At 40.4% G+C, this 9,589-nt stretch overlaps 1 protein-coding gene across 3 annotated transcripts in view; it reads left to right on the top strand.

Moving 5' to 3' along the window:
• Window positions 1–5,274: 5,274 nt before the first annotated feature.
• Window positions 5,275–9,589, top strand: part of fynb (FYN proto-oncogene, Src family tyrosine kinase b) — a 75,128-nt gene continuing 70,813 nt past the window's right edge. For all 3 annotated transcript variants that reach the window (XM_053336505.1, XM_053336504.1, XM_053336507.1), the window contains exon 1: window positions 5,275–5,406. The gene's annotated coding sequence lies outside the window, so the exon portion shown is untranslated. The remainder of the gene's footprint in view (window positions 5,407–9,589) is intronic.

The raw sequence follows: 9,589 nt of genomic DNA, 5'->3' as shown, positions 1-9,589 counted from the left end.
ATACATTACACAGCAAAATATGAAATATGAACATCTGAAACATTTAACAAAATCATTAATTATCCCAGACCATGCAAGAGGACATCTTATCACTATGAAGTCCTCTTTTCTCTATGCAGTTCCCGCGCCAACCACTGCGCTAACAGATGGGAGTGTTGCACCTTTTTTTGCCATAAATTACCAACAATAAATCTACTCTGTTACACACATAGACTGTGTCAGCTGAGCAACGTGAGGACAGTCAGCAGCAAATGAGACTGAAGAGATCATTGGAGACACCTGCAGCTACAAGTACTCATACTTTCCAATGAACCCTTTCAGACATTTTCCCGTAACCAACATGTGGCCCCTGGTTATGTACATCTCATTTCAGACAACATTCTGACTTTTAAGGTCGATGATGAATGGCAGCTCAGCAGTGGAAAACAACAGACAAAACCAGAAAGAGGAATCAAACTTCAGAAGAGCATGGACAGCTCCACGTCAAGTCACACATGCAGTTCCAATTGATACATCTCACATGGATTTAGTCTGCATTTCCAGGGCCAATGTGTTTGGGACCTTCATATACAAATACATTCTTCTCACTGCTTTAATCTATGAGCGTGTGTCTTTTGGCAAGTAAACATGCTGCATTGTTCTAGTTAAGATAATTGTCACTGTGATCCTGAGCAGTAAAATTATTATCATTATAATATTAGAAATCACTTTGTGTTTTGGTATCTGATATTACTCAAACTGGACTTCCTGGGTCATATTTCATTATCTCACTGGCAACCTGAAACAACAAGCCTCCACTAATGCAGCCTACAGGCCTACACAATGAAGGGATCTCCTAATAGCAAGTATGAACAGGAGGAATGTTTCAGCGTTCAGTGATGGACACCTGACTGTTGTTTCAAGACATGAAAACCAACCTTTAAGGACAGCACCTGGCCTGGACTTAATTAGTTGCATATTGTATAACATTTCCATGAAAGTCACTCTAACAGTTAGGACGAGTTCCATTTTAGCAAAGGAAATAATTTACAGTGAAGTACTGTATCTCTGTGAGAATGTGTGGCTGCATAAATACACTGTGAATATTAATGGTGAAATTATTTTAACTCTTCAGGGCTCAAAGACAAAGTGTTCATAATACCTAGATATGTGTAATGATACACATGTTGACATATTGCTGTTTGTTGGCGGTGAATGACCTACACATCATTTTCACATTTATGTATTTAGGTGTGTCGGGGGGAGTTACACAGGACAATTTTTCCACTGTTAGACATGACAAAGTTTGTTCAAAAAGTCCAAGTTTTTCTAATGGTATGCCAGTGAGAGTTGTGTTCGGGGATTAAAATTCACTGTTTAACCCCTGAGAAAATCCCCACCTCCTTCCACTACATCTCACTCCAGGTCTGCCCCCGGAGTCCACCTCATCTCACTCCAGCTACGCCCCCAGAGTCTATTTAGGCAGCCAGCTCACCTGTGTCAGCCCTTTTCCCTCTCTGGAGAACAAAGGAGCTGGCTGACCTACCTCCATACCTACACAATTGTTTAAACTATGTATTTGATGTGAGTCCCTTTGTTTCCATATGATTAATCTGTTTAGTAATTATGATAAATGTAATGGAAGATTATTTCTACTTCTTTTGTTTGAGTAATGTTTCTTCTCTTAGATATCTTTGATTGATTGTTAGTTATTATTATGCATACATTTGACCTATGATTTCCTGCCTTGTTCTTATTGCCAGATACAAACCAGCTTGGATAATAAAATGGACTGGAACTGGATCCTCCTTGTTGTGTGATTGTTGTTCTAACAAGCAACCCATTGCATTGATCTACTATCTTTAAAACCAACACTCCATCCTCACTAGTCCAATATTTTACAGATGCCATAGATTTTATTCCTCTCCAGGCAGCTCTAAGATCTCCACTACAATACTGACTTTACATTTTATTCCTATACTTTATTTTGGCCTTCCTTAACTTTTTTCTCCAGGAGGTCACTTGAATAGAAAATCATTTTCTTCTTGTTGATCACACCTTTAAATTCTTTGGTCACCCTGGGCTTATTATTGGGGTAAGTGATCACTTTTTTGGTGGGAGTTATCAAGTCCACACAGAATGTGATGTATGATGAAATACTGTCTGAGAGTTCATTTACATCATCATACACATCATAAAAGCAGTTCCACTCTGTACACTCAAAGCATGCCTGGAGGGAGATGTTGTCCTCTGATCAGACTTTCGCTGTTCTCTCCTCCTGCTCCAGACGTCTGAAGGCTGGCTTATATACAGACATGAGATACACACTGTTGTGGTAAGAAGCACCAAAGGGAGGTAAAGGCAGGGATTTATAAGCCCAACTAACGGATCCATAGCAACGATCAGGTATGGTACTCCTCTGTGTAGTGGGACAAGTAACATACTGATCGTATGTCCTCAAAGTCTTTTTAAAATTACAATGATTAAAACCTCCTAAGACAAACTTTGGTGCGTCAGGGCAAATAGAGTCCAGCTTGTGTGTGATGTCACTGATCAGCTGGGAAACAGCTGATGCGTTGGCTCACGAGTGAATGTAAAGCTATAGCCTTAACTTGATGAGATCAATGTGTGGATGACTCATAAAATCACAACTGATTACCCTACAACTAAGTGAGGCTACAGTCTTATTACAGCCCCTTCATCTAAGTAAGGCTACAACCTTACCTTGATGAAATCAATCTGTGGATGACTCATAAAATCACAACAACTGATTAGTCTACATCTAAGTAAGGCTACAACCTTTACTTGATGAGATCAATGTGTGGATGATTCATAAAATCACAACAACTGATTAGGCTACATCTAAGTAAGGCTACAGTCTTACTATGGCCCCTACATCTAAGTAAGTCTATAGCCTCATTACAGCCCCTTCATCTAAGTAAGGCTATAGCCTTACCTTGATGAGATCAATGTGTGGATGACTCATAAACTCACAACAACTGATTAGTCTACATCTAAGTCAGGCTACAGTCTTACTACAGCCCCTTCATCTAAGTAAGGCTATAGCCTTACTTTGATGAGGTCAATGTGTGGATAACTCATAAAATCACAACAACTGATAAGTTTACATCTAAGAACGGCTGTAGCCTTACCTTCATGAGATATCAATGTGTGGATGACTCATAAAATCACAACAACTGATTCGCCTAGATCTAAGTGAGGCTACAGCCTTACTACAGCCCCTACATCTAAGTAAGGGTATAGACTTACCTTGATGAGATCAATGTGTGGATGACTCATAAAATCACAACTGATTAGTCTACATCTACAGTACGTAAGACTACATCCTCACTAGGGCCCCTAAATCTAAGTAAGGCTATAGCCTTACCTTGATGAGATCAATGTGTGGATGACTCATAAAATCACAACAACTGATTAGTCTATATGAAGAATTCCAACACATCATCCAGGCCAAAAGCAACACTGTTGCCGCAGCAAAAGCCAGGAAGGAATGCCGGCGGAAATTCAACATTCATTTGACATTCCAAATACAAACCTACTGTGCGCTTCAACTATTTGAGTGAATGATGTCAAACCAACTGTATAACATACAGACTATCCCTCCTGTGCCACAATGATTCTTTTTTAAATTTAAATATATATTTTGGTCAATTTTCGCAATTAAAAAATATGAATAAAATTCTGCTTTTCTGCACTTTTGCAGCGATTACTCTCAAGATGTTCTTATTGAGACTTTTTGTCAGGTTTCCTGACACAAGTTCTGAAACTAGAGTGGTGGTAAGGTTATTTATTTATTGTACATGTAAACAATTGACGAAAAGATATATTTGAAAAATAATATAGCCTTGAGGCACATGAGGGATATTAGTCTATGTTATACAGTTGGTTTGACATCATTCACTCAAATGGCTGAAGCGCATAATATGTTTGTATTTTGAATGTCAAATGAATGTTGAATATTAAACTAACTTAATGTCGCTTGAAAATCTGATCTGTACCTTTCGTATAGGATGTCATCGGTTACATCTAAAGGATTGTATCTCCCTAAAAACTCTTGCTCTCCTATAAGTGATCCTCTCACGATCCGCACACCAATGTCGACAGTATCTTCTAATGGGCAGGCCATTTTCCAAGAGAACTGATTGGTCAACTCGTTGATCTCTTATCCAGAACATAAACAGCAGGTTAGCCGTTCACCATAAGTTACCATGGTGATTTACCCCGGTAAGAAGTGAACCAGCGTCGTAGGACGGAAAACCCAGGGTAAACCCTGAAGTTACCTCAACAAGAGAAAATCCAGCTTCGTAGTACAGTCCTCAGATCATACTTATCAGCAAACAACAATACAAAACAGACCTGATGTGCTGTTCTACATGTGTCCGGAAGATGGCGCTCCTACGTCGTTGTGATAAAAACAACCCCAAAGTGGGCTCACTGTAGCGCTTCATTACTTAAAGTTAGCAGAAGTTAACTTAAATAACAGAAATATAGTGAGTCGCCTACCACTTGTTTCAAGATATAAAAACAGACTTTTCATAAACGTCACGTTTAATTTGAAAAAATAAATGTTAAATAGCTTCCATGTAGTCTAAATCAGTCTATATTGCTATGAACAGTCTGTGTAAATAATCTTCTAAACTCTATTTAAAGCCTTTGACCTGCTAGTTTAGTATATAACAGCTGACCAGTTAAAGTGTATCACAGATGAGACGTTTTATTAAAGAAGTGTTTACTCGCATACATCTATCCCTTCTCCCAGCCTTTGCTGCCCGCTGATTGGACGGGCATACTGTCAGTCAATGGACCGGGCCCGTTATGTGTGCTTCACGTGCTTCTGAAAAGCTTGGGATTCTGAGTGGTAAGTACATCCACGATTTTCCTTGAATGGAATGGTAAACAGCTGGGTGGGAAAGCGGATATGTAGTAGCGGTGTTTAGTTTTGTCCGCCAGATGGAAGTATATCGCTGCACAACAAGGCTCATTCTGTTTAAGCCATTTAAAATGAACGCTTGGCTGTAGTTTTTCAGAGCACCTTCCAATACAATAATATACTGATGTGACTTTGCGTTCTTTTCTTTATACATCACTTTAGACACATTGACTATAATACGCACTCCACACGTCATCCTTAATTACAGACTACTTATTATTTCTTTCTCTTTTTTTTAGTCGTGTGTTTTTCTTTCCTGTGCCATCCTGATATTTCCGACAGCCCCTGAAGGCAGCAGCAGTTGATGTTGTGGCCCTGCAGAGCTAACGCCATCACACTCATCACGCAGCGGCTCTGACGAGCAACAGCAGGGCGACAGCAGGGCCGCCACACACTGCAGTCTCTACCACACTTCATCATTTCATCATTACGGTTATGGAATATAGTGGTGCGGATTATTAGACGACTTTGAACAGGTAAGAAACACTATGTTGTCCGTTTTACTCACTATTCATCTCACTCCTGTCTGTGAAGCCCAATGAATTGTTGTGATTTCACCTCCAGGTATTATAGTGTTATTCTTCTTCTTGTTATTATTGACGTTTCTTGTACGTAAACGTGCCTGCTGGTGAGCTTCACCTCCTCGTAGCTCCGCTGTATAGAGGCTGTGAGGGTGAGGCGTCGGCTGCTTTTAATACTGTGTGTATTGAGTGAGAGATAGACTACACACCAGTGTGAGTGGAGCCTGTAGAAGTGGAAAGAAGAAACAGAGAGGTAAATTAAACGTGGAGGTTATCCACGGTCATTGGCTAAAAAGAAAAGAAGGAACGTGGTGTGTTTGTGAACGCGCAGGAGCCCTCAAAGCATCTTGACGCATTGTTTTTTTTTAGAGCCTTTGCTTGTTGTTTACCATGACCCCCCCCCCCCCCACACACACACACACACACACACACACACACACACACATACACACACCCCTCATCCCTCCTTCCTCCTTCTCCCCCATCATCATCATCAGCAGCAGCAGCATCTCCAATTGATGCTTAGTGGAGTCATGTGAAGGACACAACCTCACATGCTTCACAGTGGCTGTCTTATCTGGGATGCTTTCAGGCTCCTCTTCATGAAGCAGGGAAACCGTAGTGCTCAGTTAACTTTGAGGACCAGCTTGCATTCCTCCACACAGGAAGTTGTGTTTTGGCATCACTTGAATATTGCCTTGGCTCTTTCTGGAGGATGACATGGAGTTCAACTCTTTTGCGTCCACGCTTTGTGTTCCTTTCAACAAGTCCCTTCTACTGCAAGCTTCACTGTGAATCGTGCAGTTTAATCAGGCTTGTATTCACAGTGCACTGACTAAAACTGTTGCTCCCCTATCTCCTTTGGTTATTTGCTCTCATCCCCTCCGTCTCCTTTTAAAACAGTGACAGACATCCCTCCATCCATTCCCTCAGCGCTTAAAACCCAGGCAGGTGTCAACTGCAGCCATTTGTTCCACGTGTTTGTTTGCAAAAAAAATCAGTGTAATCGATTATATCATCAGCTGCTGCTTCTCTCTTACGTCAGCATCAAGTGTTTTTTAATGAAGCAGCCTCTTTTAACCACATGTAAGACCCGCCGCTTATAACGACTTTATTATAGGTGGCACTCAAGGGAGAAACGAGAAGCGATGCAGTGTGATGTAGAGTTGTAATTTCCCCCCGTTTTCTTTTGCCATAGAAGTACTATTATCCCTATTTTCAGAAATCCGGCTTCCTCAGGTTTTGAACGGTGCCAGCAGCTGGTGGACAGCTTGCTGACTCCGCTAAGAAGTGTAAGATTTCTGCACCAAGAAGACGAAACCGCTCATTTTTACAGCCATGTGACGTTATGGCCCGATGAGTTGAGGTGCTGCTACATTGGATTCAGGTGTATGGAAGGGGAGCATATGGCTGTGTGGATGAATGCGTCCCTGAGGGGGCCAGGGTAATCTCTGATGAGAGGTAGTAGTCTTGGAAACAGAGCACAGGGACCACTGGTGCTCTGTGAAATATCATTTTTCATACAGTGAGAGCTGATCACACTCTGTAGCTTTGAAGAGCTGAATCCTAATCATGTAGTATCTGTTGCCTTTTAGCATTAGTATTAATTGGAAATGTACAGATATGAATTAATAAGCCTAACCCTTTCTTAAATCTGACATTTTTGCAGTGAGGTTTTGTATTGCACACGTCCCTGTATGACTCGTGGCCTTTTGCAGATAAAAAGGGCTCTCATCAGGATGAGTTATGAGTTGAGGATGGCTCTTTTTTTTTTTAATAAATCCTCAGCACCATACAATAGGGTGTAGCGTGCAGTATATCTCTGATGACTCTCAGGCAGTTAGCATGTAGGCCAATTTACACAGACAGCTTCAAACAGCTTCACGCGTTTCACACTGGTGGTGAAATGCTGTCAGAGTGCTGTGTCTCTAATCACAGTTCACCCCCATCACTGCACGACTGACAGATACTGTGCTGGCAGGAGAGAGCAGGTTATCTAACAGCGAGGTGGGATAGTTCACACAGTAAAACAGTGGAATTCCAACTGCCTGACGTTTCCTGAGTGGTAATTTGATTCAACTGATCAAATGAATTTAGGAATATGCAACATGTAAAAGTGTATTTTGGAACCAGGGAACCACTTCAAGGTACAGCTTCGCTTCAGGATTAGGAATTAAAGCAGGAACCACCGTAAAGCTCTTATCATGTCAGTTAATGTAGAGCTTTAATGGTTCCACACACACTCACACAAACCTGTTTAACACACACACTGTGTTCCAGATCTGTCTAACGTACTGATTCACAGTTTTCTGCTAGTATACAACAGTGTAGTATGTTGATACTGTGTAGAGTTAAAATGTAGAATGGAATTTAGACGTGTGGAGTTTTTGGGCCTCAGTGCAGTTTGGTCTCAGTTTTTAAAGCTCCGGTTTTTTCCATCAGATCCAACCTTGTTTTTTTTTTCCTTCTGGCTCTATAATGTTCCTCCAGCTGTTATGAGATACTGAGCTAATGCTTTCTTTAAATGAATATTAAAGGATAAAGTACAACACAGTGTTCCTGGCCCTAACTTGGACTGTTTGTCATTCATTGTCTCTGCTATGGAGATTATATTCTCTGTTGTTAAGGTTGGTTTTTATCAATGGAGTGAACACATTATATTACATCTTTCTTTTTGCCTTTTGGTGCCTTTTACCTCACATAGGACTGATATGAAAAAGACATGTTGGAGCAATGAACAGAGCTGCCAGATCTTCAGATCAAGTTTCCCCCATATTTCACTCTTAGTCCAAGTTTTTTGCAATATATAGTCAAACTCAATCATCCCTATACCCACATCTCCTCCACCGGTCAGCTGATATCTCATGAACATTCCAAACAGGTTTTGATAGACTTTGTTGTGGAGACAGTCAGGACATGGTGAGGGCAGACCTGGATATACACACTAGTTGGTTGTTATCATAATAACACATGTTGGCACATTGAGGAGCCTTGGTTATCAGGTATTCACTTCTGGACTCATTTCCATTTCTAAACTTCCCTTGGCTTTGACCCGCTTTCAGATCACATCTTGTCTGAACCTGGAAAGCTCCTGGTCCTGGAGTTTGCTCAGACCCAGTTCACGTGACCCTCATTCATCTTCTTCTATGTAGCTTTGATTCATGCTGCTGGGCTGTACACTGTTCATCATGTACTGTAGCACTGCAGATACCTACAGGGAAGTACAGGTGTGATCCACTGTCAGTCACTCTGGAGACATGTTGAACAGCTTTGGATGTGAAGCACCAGTCCTCATCACTGCTACTTCATTATAACCTTTCATGCCTGTTACTGAACAACATTTTCTACTTTGTTAAATAGTTGTTGACAATGATAGCTGCAGCCCTATAATCAGCTGATTGTCATACAGCAGCAGTAATCAGGACTGTATGCTGCACAGTTAATCAGGTCAGTGTCAGCTAACTTACAATCAGAATGCAATTAATGAACTAAGCAAGGTAAGGGATAGAGTCAACTGTATTGATCCCTCTATGGAGAAATTCAAAATTGACACAACAGTATTCTTGTAATAAGTGATAAAAATAATAATAATAAAAAAAAATACTACATACAATAAACAAACTCTAAATACTATATGCAATAAAGTATGTTGATACATAGAAAGACTTTGAGTCCTGTTAGGAATCAGTAGGTCATAATCACCAAATCCAAGCAAAGTGAACAGAGATAAGCAGACAAACATAAACAACTAAACTAAAGATCCACTTACTCCACTTTTGGTTTTGTTTAGTTTTTTTGGCACTTCTCGGTTATCATGTGAACTTAAGTCATATTATTACAGTTGATTGTATGATCACTTAATAACAAATGAGCTAAGCTTGGAGGACAACCTTGAGTGACCTTTTGTCTTTCTTGTTATTAGTGGCAAGAGGTATGAAAACAGTTATAACCTGTCCATAATCAAGTTACATTATTACTGTAAACTGTATATGGAAGGTTGTATTGTGTACAAGCAGTGCAACAGAGTTCAGCTCAATGAATGATATGTAATAAGATGCTGTGCTATTTATGTATTCAGTTGCTAGTAAAAGGATGTTCTGTATGTGCTGTCACATTCACTGATTAACCACAAGAACAG

This window comes from Scomber japonicus, chromosome 17, assembly GCF_027409825.1.
Source record: "Scomber japonicus isolate fScoJap1 chromosome 17, fScoJap1.pri, whole genome shotgun sequence".
Lineage (NCBI taxonomy): Eukaryota > Metazoa > Chordata > Actinopteri > Scombriformes > Scombridae > Scomber > Scomber japonicus.
This window is presented reverse-complemented; position numbering and strand designations above follow the sequence as displayed.